Here is a 12,517-nt window from a genome sequence, read left to right as displayed (position 1 = left end):
TCTTCCGGATGACCAGCAGTGACAACTTTAGACACACCATGTTAATAACAGAACCTGCGGTGGTTGTAGAAAAGGAACTTGAACAATACACTGAAAATGGTAAACCCCATTTTCTTTAGGGCTGATTACTGACACATTTTGTATTTCATATAAGACATCTGATGTCTTATGACAGTCACGCATTTCTGTAAATCAGAAAATACATTAGGGTGTAATCATTCATATATGTTTGTATATTAAAAAGAGTAGCAAAATGAATATATATTTATATCCTCCCCACTGGAACTCAGAAAAGGCTGTAGCTTTTCACTCTCCCAGGCCAAGTCCTCAGAAGACTGATATTCACCAACCTTTAATAGCATATTCTCTCTGGAGAAATGCTTCTATTTGTTCAGTTTGATGAAATCGCCATGCCATTGTTATTTACTTTTCATTTTCTTACATAGAATCTAAGACAAGGTATATTAAATGCTTATTGATCCTATTCTTCACCTGGCTTATATCATTTGCCTAATTTTATTTTATTTTTATTTTATTTCATTTATTTATTTTTTTGAGACGGAGTCTCGCTCTGTCGCCCAGGCTGGAGTGCAGTGGCCAGATCTCAGCTCACTGCAAGCTCTGCCTCCCGGGTTCACACCATTCTCCTGCCTCAGCCTCCTGAGTAGCTGGGACTACAGGCGCCTGCCACCTCGCTTGGCTAGTTTTTTTTTGTATTTTTTAGTAGAGATGGGGTTTCACCGTGTTAGCCAGGATGGTCTCAATCTCCTGACCTCGTGATCCGCCCGTCTCGGCCTCCCAAAGTGCTGGGATTACAGGCATGAGCCACCGCGCCTGGCCCATTTGCCTAATTTTAAACTTTCTTCTACTCTAAAAATTTCAATTCATCTTTTTTTTTTTTTAATTATTATACTTTAAGTTCTAGGGTACATGTGCATAACGTGCAGGTTTGTTACATATGTATACTTGTGCCATGTTGGTGTGCTGCACCCATCAATTTGTCTCAATTCATCTTATGTATTGTAGGAGATTTTAAATCTAATACAGATACTGTCTTTTGTTTTTACATATATTCTATTGGCATTTTACACTGGGATCACACAATATTTCATTATATAAATTATTTAATGTTTATGTAGAAAAAAGAAAAGTATTTTGGTATTTGTTTTGTTCTTTGCTGTACAATTTCCATTACATACTGATTAGATAGTTTTTTGAGTATTTTACATTTTAGGTAATTATGCATTTTATCCATAAAGAATCTGCATGTGGAATAGAGAGCTGTTTTCTCCTCTCTTCTATTTCATCTCCATCCTGACCTCCCCAGAATCCTCAGCTCTTGGTGTAGTTGGAGGAAAGCAGTTGATAATTCCAGTAAATGGGCGTAATTCAATATACCACAAATCAGTTTGAAGTAGGCCATGCCTTCAAAACACACCCAAATGCCTACATATGTATAATAATACCAATTTATAAGTTACAATTGACGTGAAAAATAAAATTACAAAAGGATTGTAAAAGTAAATTCAAAGGGAAATCAGGCCTAAAAAATCCCTGAGGAAATGTGTGATCAGAGGCTTTCCCAGGCATACGCTGCTCTACAGCCCTACCACACAGGTTTAACCAAGAATCTGACCCCAGAAGGTGACTCAGGGACGTGTGTCCTGGTATTCTGATCTACAGAAATCCTCCCCTCTCTTAGTGATCCATCCAGAGCTCTAGGATCGTTTCTAGATTTACTTACTACACACAGACTGGAAGCTTTTGACAGAATCTTTGAACTGGGACCCTGCCCTGTTCCCCCAGCTTCTCTAGAATACAATGTTCTAATCACTCCTGAGAGATTTCATCTGGGGGGATCTCTCTGAGCCAACAAGAGTTCAAGTGAGAAGAGGAACAAGGCAAGAGTCAGGCTATGTCTAGGGTTCCCTTACCTGACTTATGTCTTTGGTTTACCCAAGTATTGACAAGATTCGTCTCTAGATGGTAGAAACTAGATGGAGGAGCTCCAGCTCACAGAAGTAGAGAATCGGATCAATGCTCCATAGATTCAGCTTAAGCTCGGCCATGAGATACTAAATCTCTCAGAAAAAAAAGTAATAGTTCCCCATCATCTACACCTGTAGCCTCAGACAGCGAGGCAGTGAGCATGCATGCTCAATAAAACTCCACATCCACATCACAGAGACGGAACAGTCCCAAAGGACCCTGAAGGGTGATGTGGAGAGACCAAAAGGATATGAACCCACAGCGCCTGCCCTACCATCTGCTCCAATACTAACCCTGTCCTTTCCCAAGATGATTTCCAGATTTTTCTTTGGCCCTCACTAAGGGTGACTCAGAAAGACAAAAAGTTATTAATGCCCTCCATTCTCCGTATCTCCTGAGGTCTGAGTTGTTTACTCTGCAGGTTTCGGGTAGCTATCCCTCTCCAACTACATCCACAAAATTAGTGTATCTCATTCCAGCACCAAGAATTTCACCTTGATTCTGGTCACTTCCTACCTTCTCCTAGACATTTTATCTAGAAAAGCCAGATAAAATAGGGACACAAATGTTCACATAAAACTCAACCACAACTAAGTTGGAGTATCATAATCCCACTTTGGGCTAGGCTGCCACTCAGCCTGCTACAAACTAGGCTTGGAGCAGTTAGGGGAAAGCTAGCATTTAGTTAGAGCTTATGTGGAAGTCAGCTAAAAGCTTGTTACAGAGCTCCTGTCAAGCTGAATCCTAACCCAAGGAGGACTGAGGGCTGTGTAGCTCTATATTCCACGTTTGAGGTGGGTCAACTGGAACTCTATGAAAGGCTGCAAAAGACTAGCTCTAAACCCTAGTCTAGTACAAACTAAGCGAGGGTTGCACTTAGGGGAAAGGAAGATGTATTCTCCTCCCCTTCCCTCCCCTCCATTCCCCTCCCCTCCTTTCTCCTCTCTCCTCTCCTCTGCTCCCCTCCCCTCCCTTCCTCCCCTCCCCTCCTCTCCTTTCCTTTCCCCTTTCCTCTCCTCTTTCCTCCTCTCCTTCCTTCTTTTTTTTTTAATTTTTTTATTTTTGAGACGGAGTCTCACTCTGTCGCCCAGGCTGGAGTGCAGTGGCGTGATCTCTGCTCACTGCAAGCTCCGCCCCCCGGGTTCACACCATTCTCCTGCCTCAGCCTCCCCTGTAGCTGGGACGACAGGCGCCCACCACCACGCCCGGCTAATTTTTTTTTGTATTTTTGGTAGAGACAGGGTTTCACTGTCTTTCCTTCTTTCTCTTTTCTTTTTTTCTTTTTCAGACAGTCACACTCTGTCTCCCAGGCTGGAGTGCAGTGGCCTGATCTCGGCTCACTGCAACCTCTGTCTCCTGAGTTTAAGCAATTCTCCTGCCTCAGCCTCCTGAGTAGCTGGGACTACAGGCCTCCACCACCACGCCTGACTAATTTTTGTATTTTTAGTAGAGACGGGGTTTCACCATATTGGCTAGTCTGCCCTCGAACTCCTGACCTTGTGATCCACCCGCCTTGGCCTCCCAAAGTGCTGGGATTATGGTCATGAGCCACCATGCCCAGCCAGTAAGATGTATCTTTTCAAGTAGTCAGCGTGGAATCTCAAATTTGGGAAACAGATCTCTACAGCCCTCAACCATTTCATTCTTATCCTGGAGGCAGTCAAAAAGAGATTATTCCTTTTTAGAAAGAATTACATTCAATCAACAAATTGTAACATATGGATCAGGAGAAGGAAAAGATGGTAAAATCAGTCAGTCAATTTCTAGTAGATTTGATGATAAGAGACACAACATTGTCAGAGTGCAAATGGTTCTGAAATTTGAAAAGGTGACAGAGATTAGTTTTGAGGGACACACGGTGTGTCTGGAGTCAGTTTTTATGCTGACGGTGTGCGCAGTGATGAGGTATTAACAATACTTTCCGAAGTGAGTCAAAAGGTCGGTGAAGTCATTCTGTTGAGAACAGTCGGGGGCCTCCCATATTGTGAGATAGAAAGATCACCTTTCACCAAGAACCACAAGTCTGGCCGCGGTGATGCCCTCGGCATTAGACATGGATTCAGACTCAACCCACAGCCTGGTTATAGTCAGTCTCTTCAGAGAAGAGGTTCTTATTAAAAACTTCTGGGGGGGGCATGGCCGGGCGCGGTGGCTCAAGCCTGTAATCCCAGCACTTTGGGAGGCCGAGACGGGCGGATCACGAGGTCAGGAGATCGAGACCATCCTGACTAACACAGTGAAACCCCGTCTCTACTAAAAATACAAAAACTTAGCCGGGCGAGGTGGCAGGCGCCTGTAGTCCCAGCTACTCGGGAGGCTGAGGCAGGAGAATGGCGTGAACCCGGGAGGCGGAGCTTGCAGTGAGCTGAGATCCGGCCACTGCACTCCAGCCTGGGGGACAGAGCGAGACTCCGTCTCAAAAAAAAAAAAAAAAAAAAAAAAAAAAAAACTTCTGGGTTTTTTTTTTTTCTTTTTTGAGACGGAGTTTCACTCTTGTCGCCCAGGCTGGAGGGCAGTGGTGCATTCTCGGCTTAGTGCAACCTCCGCCTCCTGGGTTCAAGCGATTAAGCGATTCTCTTGCTTCAGCCTCCTGAGTAGCTGGGATTACAGATGCCTGCCACCATGCTTGGATAATTTTTGCATTTTTAGTAGAGACAGGGTTTCACCATGTTGGCCAACTCAAACTCCTGACTTCAGGTGATCCACCCGCCTCAGCCTCCCAAAGTGCTGGGATTACAGGCATAAGCCACCGCGCCCGGCCAAAAACTTGTAAATGAGTGACCTGACACAGCAGTAAATCAGCTGCTGAGGTTATTTCCAGTTTGCAGCCTGAAAGATTTCCTTTTTTCAGACAGTCTGTAGTTTTTAATGCAAAAGACCAAACAGCTAGAATGTGAGCAATGAAACCTGAGTTCTGAGCATTGAGTGGCATGACCACCCCACTCAAGTTCCGCATGGCTAGCACTGAAGTTCAAAAGCCACCGTAGACGGTAGCTCAGTGAACACCATGAGGTATCAGTTTCCCCGACCTATCGGTAAACCGGGGAAGAAATTTAGGGAATACTTAGTGAGGTGGGGGCCCCACAGAGCCAGAAGCTTTGCTCCAGATAGTGTAGCAGGGCATAAAATTCCCACCACAGAGAGACTCCGATTTTCCCTTTAGAACTATTTCTGTGTCAGTCCAATTTCCTTCTAGAACACATTACTTATATTTAACAAGTAGTCTTTTGAGGTCTTTCATAAGAGTTCAAATTGACCCACCTCAAAATTGGAATACAAAGCTAGGCAGCCCCCAGCCCTCCTTGAGTTGGGATTCAGTTTGACTGGAGTTCTGTAGCAAGCTTATAACTGACTTGCACATTAGTGTAACCTGTAGTAGTGTCAGGGTGGCTATGAGTCAAACACGCCAAAGAATATGTTTAGGTGCAGGCTCTTTTTGTCAAAGGCTCCAAATGGCAAAGTGATCACGTTTTTCTTGACTGTTGGAAGAATTGAGCTATGAAAATATGCCCACTTAGCTTCACTAAACCTTATTTGGAAAGCGGAGCTCTGGGTTTTTTTCAGGTCTTCTTGTTATTGAGAAAACAGGGCTTACTACCCAATATGCTAGGGGCCAATACATTGAGTTGTCATTGGTTTTTTGTTTTTGAGAAAAGTTTTATATTGAAAGTTCACTCTCAAAGAGACAGGAGTCCCAAGCTCGAATCTGTCTCCCTCTGCTGGCATCACAGCAGAATTTCTACTAGAAAAGGTACGGGGGTAGCTTCTGAGCTTAGGAGGTGACTAGCAGATAACGGGAGGTCTGGAACACCCATGGGCATGCCCAGTTCTTCATGCTTCCTCATGGGTCATATGTGCAAATTTTGGGGGAGTTAGTAGGAAACGTGGTAGAAATTCAGGCTATGATGTCAGCAAGCTCACTCTGTGCACAGTCCCATTGGTCATATTTGTTCAAACCAATTTCAGCCAGTTACTTTATCCCATAAGTGGAGGGAATTTCAGTGTTTTAAGAAGTTGTGTGTGTGTGTTTTGTTTTGTTTTGTTTTAATTTGCCATCCTGTAAACTCAAGGATTTCTGTTAGTCATTGGCTTAACTTTTTTTTTTTTTTTTTTTTGAGACAGAGTCTTGCTCTGTTGCCCAGGCTGGAGTCCAGTGTCCTGATCTCGGCCCACTGCAGCCTCCGCCTCCTGGGTTCAAGCCATTCTGCCGCCTCAGCCTCCAGAATAGCTGGGATTACAGGCACGTGCCACCACGCCTGGCTAATTTTTGTGGTTTTATTAGAGATGGGGTTTCACTATGTTGGCCAGGCTGGTCTCGAACTCCTGACTTCATGATCTACGCGGCTCAGCCTCCCAAAGTGCTGAGATTACAGGTGAGCCACTGCGCCTGGCTGCTTCTTTAACTTTCTGAAGCATGGTTTCAATTATCAGCTACATCTACTAGCAGAGAGATATTACCATTCTAGACAGGAGCACTGAGACAGACACCTTTGTCTTTGCAGCTAACAGCTCATGCAGGGTGAACATTTTGGACATCAGAATGTAAAGGTTCTCATGATAAAGACTGACCTGCCCTCTGTGGCAAATGGAGAAGTCTGTCTCTCACCCAGACTGGAATAATCCCCGCCGGCACTCAGGGGACAGGGAAGCACAAACACAGGTAACACAATTCTAACTGTGAAGTTTGGTGTAGAAACACAGAGGACACTGAGTTAGCCCCAAAGGCCCCACCTCCATTGTTCTGTGGCATTTCTGCCCTCATGGTGAACCCTGCCCAAGCCCTGTCAGTGGAGTTTTGGTATCAGCAAGTACATAGAGAGACTCTCTGCTTATAAGCAAGGTACCAACACCCACATTTTCTTTTAGTTGCTAGCAGCCTGTTGACTGCTTTCAGCAAAACCACAAGAACTTACAATATTTTCTATTTATCCTAAGTCTTCTATCAGCTTTGGGGACTCCTTATTGTTTCCTACCTTGGCTAGGAGAATGAACATATGAGGCACATTTAGACTGCTCCTTTCAATTCTCCCTCTCACACAACAGCCTCGCTAACAGGTTGGAGAATGGAGGGATCTTACTCTCACTTCACTCTCGTTTGGGTGAGAGAATTTGCTGCTTGTTCCAGGAAGCCTTCTCATATGCCCTGGCCAGGTCTGTGAAGAGTCTTTCTACTTTCCTCTTATACAAAGTTATAAGGTTATAGATCTCTCAGAATCAATCTCATCATCACCCAAGCTGTCAAAAATGTGAACATTCTTGGATTTTTTTTTTTCTATTTACAAGCCAAAAAATTAAGACTGTCAACTTCATGGATATTAAAAGAAGGCATGAGATTCCTGGGCCTGATGAAAATATTTGATGATTCACCACACAAATGAAAGCAAGAGCTCCATATTTGCATTTGTTCCCCATTCCACTCCAAGTGACAGGGATGATACCAAGAGACCCAACTGGATACTTTCTGCACAGTAGATTTTGATCACAGCTGAGGAATCTCAAGGTTAAGAAATCCCAGTGCTTTAACATGTGTTTCAAAGAAAACCTGCCAACCAGTGCCTCAGAGAAAGGCATAATCTTTATTCAATTGTCCAAGTATTTATTTACAGACCTGACGAGACACATCCTTCAAGTCTGTTTCTTTCATTTAAAAAAATTCTGAAAAAGACAGCCCGGAAGAAACGCTTACACAAGATGTGGGAAAATGAAGTGAGAGATCCATGAAGCATTGTCTCCCAAAAGGGAGCAACATTCCCTTACATATATGAGAATATTGATACAGTCCTTATAAAAAACAGTAAGGCGGCTCATCACAATATTAAAATAGAACTACCATATTATCCAGCAAGCCCACGTCTGGGTATTACATCCAAAGGAAATAAAGTCAGTATCTCAGAGGGAATTCTGCAATCACAGGTTTATTGCAGCATTTTTCACAATAGTCAAAGACACGGAAACAACCTAAATGCCCATTCATAGGTGAACGGATAAAGAAATTGTGAGATGTACACACACACACACACACACAATGAAATATTATTCAGCCATAAGAAAGAATAAAGTCTTGTCATTTGTGAAAATATGGATGAAGCTGGAGAATGTTAAGTAAAATAAGTCAGATACAGAAAGACAAATGTTATATGATTTTACTTATATGGCGCTTAAAAACATTGAACTCATAGAAACAGACTACATAGTGGTTTCCAGGGGCCGGAAGGTAGGGGATATGGGGAGACATGGCTCAAAAGGTACCAACTTTCAGTTTTAAGATGAATAAGTTCTGGCAATCTAATGTACAGCACGGGTGGCAACAGATGTTGTCTCAGTCCATTCCTGCTGCTTTAACAAAATACCTGACTAGGTAGTTTATATGTGACGTAAATTCATCGCTCACAGTTATATAGGCCGGGAAGTGCAAAATCCAGCCATTGGCAGATTGTCTCTGGTGAAGACCTTGCTCTCTGCCTTCAAGATGACTCCCTGAATGTTACGTTCACAGATAGCAGAAGGGCAGAAAGGGCAGAACTCACTCCCTCAAGTTCTTTTATGAAGTCATGAATCTCAATGATGAGGGCACAGCCTTTGTGACCTCACCACCTGCTAAAGGCCCCACTTCTTAATATTATTGTTTTGGAGTTTAAAGTTTCAACACAAATTTAGGTGGAGGACAAACTTGTAAGTCATGGTAGACATTGGTTTTGTAACAATTACCACACAATGTGTCTTTGGAGATATCTTGAATATATCCAATATTATCTGTCAACTAATATTTTAAAATTAAACATACAAATAAAATATGAAAATAATTTATCCATTGAGCAAAAAAGGCCCACTGAAGATTTCTGACCAAAACCACCACTGACTCTGGTGCTGTGGGGCTGCTGAGAACTGAAAGATGAAGAAAGGAGCAGGATTATATGTCTTCACCAAAAAGCCAGCTCTGAGGGTGAGATGATACTAACTTGGGTGAGACAATGACAGGTGACAGCAAATAAAAAAGAATTCATTATATTTTGTTAGCTTATTGGAAAAAAATTCCTGGCCACAAAAAAAATCTCAATTCTGAATAAACTGCTAAATCAAATTTTAAATACACATCCTGATTAAAAAAACAAAAACATTTCTGTGGCCTTAAAATAGAGAACGATTTCTTAAATAAAACAAAAAAAATTAATATGCTGGGGGAAAGAATAAATAACATTCTATTAAAATTAACAACTTATCAAAATACAGAATAAATTAATTTTGTTAGTTTACTGGAAAAATTGAATTCCTAGCCACAAAAACACTCAATTCTGAATGAATTGCAAAATAAAATTTTAAATATACATCCTCATTTAAAAAACAAAATTTCTGTGGCCTTAAGAGAAATATTTCTTAAATAAAAAGTATTTAATATACTGGGGAAAATAACAAATACAATTTATTAAAATTAAGAGCTTATCAAAATACAGAGAGACTGAGTGAGAGCAATACCAAAGAAAGGACTCTTACCCAGCTTCATGTAAAGAACCACTATAGCCGGGCGCGGTGGCTCAAGCCTGTAATCCCAGCACTTTGGGAGGCCGAGACGGGTGGATCACGAGGTCAGAAGATCGAGACCATCCTGGCTAACACGGTGAAACCCCGTCTCTACCAAAAACTACAAAAATCTAGCCGGGCGAGGTGGCGGCGCCTGTAGCCCCAGCTACTCGGGAGGCTGAGGCAGGAGAATGGCGGGAACCCGGGAGGCGGAGCTTGCAGTGAGCTGAGATCCGGCCACTGCACTCCAGCCTGGGCGACAGAGCGAGACTCCGCCTCAAAAAAAAAAAAAAAAAAAAAAAAAGAACCACTATAAATCAAGAAGAAAAAGACCCCTAAAATAGTGGGAGATGAGCAAAATAAGTCTTCAAAATAGAGGTTATCCAATAACTAAAAAGTGTGCTGAAATGTTCAAGTCTGTTAGCAATCAGAGAAATGTAAATAAAGGCTGAGACCATCACACAGCAACCAGAAGACTAAATGAAAATGACAGAAAATACCATGTGTTGGGCCGGGCGCGGTGGCTCACGCCTGTAATCCCAGCACTTTGGGAGGCCGAGGCGGGCGGATCACAAGGTCAGGAGATCGAGACCATCCTGGCTAACACGGTGAAACCCCGTCTCTACTAAAAATACAAACAATTAACCGGGCGAGGTAGCGGGCGCCTGTAGTCCGAGCTACTCGGGAGGCTGAGGCAGGAGAATGGCGGGAACCCGGGAGGCGGAGCTTGCAGTGAGCTGAGATCCGGCCAGTGCACTCCAGCCTGGGAGAGAGAGCGAGACTCCGTCTCAAAAAAAAAAAAAAGAAGAAGAAGAAGAAAAAGAAAATACCATGTGTTGGCAAGGATGTGGGTACCCTAGTAAATTCATAGATTACTTGTTGTACACCATTTAAAGTGTCCCTGCAATGTATTCATCACTGTTATGATGAGCAGCCATGTAGTAACTTTCTATTCTTCACAAGTCTATGAGGTAGGTGCTGCCATTATCAGGATGAGAACTTAAACATGCAGACGGTAAGTGATTTGTCTAAATTCAGACACTGGACAGGAGTAGAGTGGGGACTTGATCCTGTCTGGACTGAAGTCACGGAGTGCCTTTAACTGACATGCTCTATTATGACTGGTGAGTCATCTGCTGTTAGATTTTTGGATGTGAGCACATCACATAACTAGCCTTCTCCTTTCTCGCTGTAACAATTGCCTTATAACATTTTGGATTTCTACTCATGTAAAGTTACAGGTTTCAGGTTTCAGGTACTATCGCTACCTGGTAACAAACGGTGTAGACCATCTGTGTGGTTAAGGGAAAGAGTTCAGAAGCCCGGCAACTCACAGTGGAGAAGATCACCTAAGCCTCCAGTGAGGTCTACTATATCTTGCTGAAGTTAGCGTCCATAAGAAGGTCATTTTGTCTAAGTTCATCAAGACTTGTGGTCACAGGAGAATGCTGGTGAGCAGCAATGCTAAGGAAAGCCCACACTTTGGCTAGGAGTTTAGTATTGGGAAGGGTACTCTCCCATACTTTGGGAGGGAATAATATAAAATGATTATTTCCCTTCTCTTTGCTCATCTGCACCTAAACCATGAGGAACTATGCATATGCACCTCATCAGAAGAGTGCACATAACAGCAGCAAGAGAAAAAGCAGCACAGAAAACACAAGGTCACTAAGTTTTCCTACACAACAATCACTTGTCAGGCAACTGTCAGAGATGCCTAATTCTCCCCAGAGTGGATGTCTCCTTGTACACGCACACGTGTGACACACACACAGATATAGTTTGGCTCCGTGTCCCCACCCAAATCTCACCTTGACATGTAATAATCCCCATGTGTCAAGGGCAAGACCAGGTGGAGGTAACTGAATCATGGGGATGGTTTCCCCCATGCTGTTCTCATCGTGAGTGAGTCTCATGAGAGCTGATGGTTTTATAAGCATCTGGCATCTTCCCTGCTTGTACTTCTCCTTCCTGCCACCTTGTGAATTTGTGAAGGCGCCTTGCTTCCCCTTCACCTTCTGCCAGGATTGTAAGTTTCCTGAGGACTCCCTACCATGCTGAACTGTGAGTCAATTAAACTTCTTTCCTTTGTAAATTGCCCAGTCTCAGGAATTTCTTCATAGCAGCGTGAGAATGAACTAACGAACTACATATATACGAAATAATACTATATAGTACTATATAGTATGCTATATAGTATACACCACTATCAACTACGCTAGGGTACCCAAATTTCTTTCAATATAGATGCAAAAAGTCTCAAAAGATACTACAAAACTGAATTTACCAACACATAAAAAGACTTATACTTCATTACCAAGAGAGACTTAATCCCCCAGAAAAGCAATGTTGTTTTTGCATCTAAATGTCAATTTGGCTGGGCACAGTGGCTCACATCTGTAATCCCAACACTTTGAGAGGGCAAGGCAGGAGAATCACTTGAACCTAGGAGTTTGAGACCAGCCTGGGTGACAAAGTTAGACCCAATCTCTTACTTCAGAAAGTCAATTAATGTAATACACCATGTTAACAGAATAAATTTCAGAAACCACAAGATCATTCCAAGAGATGCACAAAAACCATGAGAAAAACTTCAACAATACTTGACAATGAAATCGTCAATAATAATGGACAGCAGGAGGCCGGGCGCGGTGGCTCAAGCCTGTAATCCCAGCACTTTGGGAGGCCGAGACGGGCGGATCACGAGGTCAGGAGATCGAGACCATCCTGGCGAACACGGTGAAACCCTGTCTCTACTAAAAATACAAAAAACTAGCCGGGCGAGGTGGCGGCGCCTGTAGTCCCAGGTACTCGGGAGGCTGAGACAGGAGAATGGCGTAAACCCGGGAGGCGGAGCTTGCAGTGAGCTAAGATCCGGCCACTGCACTCCAGCCCGGGCAACAGAGCCAGACTCCATCTCAAAAAAAAAAAAAAAAAAAAAAAAAAAAAATGGACAGCAGGAAACTTTCTCAATCTACTTTAAGGAATTTATTTTAAAAATCCTCAGCTA

This window comes from Macaca fascicularis, chromosome 1 (assembly GCF_037993035.2).
Source record: "Macaca fascicularis isolate 582-1 chromosome 1, T2T-MFA8v1.1".
Taxonomy (NCBI): Eukaryota; Metazoa; Chordata; class Mammalia; order Primates; family Cercopithecidae; genus Macaca; species Macaca fascicularis.
Note: the sequence above shows the minus strand (reverse complement) of the source record.